Genomic DNA, 579 nt, shown 5'->3' with positions numbered 1-579 from the left:
GGGGGTGATTTCTCCTGAGAAGAAGCAGGTCGCCCCCTGCGTCGCCTGAGAGGCAACACGGGGGCTGGTCGATATTTTCGGGAGTGGTTCCGTCCCATGGCAGTTTTTGATGATTTTTTTCATCATTGTCACAACGATTGTGTATAGTTACCACTTTCCGCCATTGCTGCTCACTTTTGAATTGTTGCCCATCACCGCTCGCCGCCGCACAACTCCACCTATCTCCGCCACCGTGCCTCGCCTCCATGGACCAAGGTGTTGAATGCCAAGTGTTGGAACAATCCATGGATCACACACACACACACACACACACACACACACACACACACACACACACACACACACACACACTGTCCAGGCCACAAGCAACCCAGAACCAGGGCCCAGCAACGAACCGGCCTCGCCACCCGCTCGGCCCACCAGACAGGGGCGGCCCAACCGCAAGTTCAGCGGCCCGGAGTGGGCGTGACGCTGCCAGCTACTTAACGCGTCCTCACCCACCAGAGCCACTCATCCAGTGGATCACGGCACGAACCCGGCGGCTCCTTTCCCCTTTCCCCTTCCTCTCCAATTCGTGTA

Source organism: Triticum dicoccoides, chromosome 2B, assembly GCF_002162155.2.
Source record: "Triticum dicoccoides isolate Atlit2015 ecotype Zavitan chromosome 2B, WEW_v2.0, whole genome shotgun sequence".
Classification (NCBI taxonomy): Eukaryota; Viridiplantae; Streptophyta; class Magnoliopsida; order Poales; family Poaceae; genus Triticum; species Triticum dicoccoides.
The sequence above is the reverse complement of the archived record's forward strand: the minus strand, read 5'-3'. Positions refer to the sequence as shown.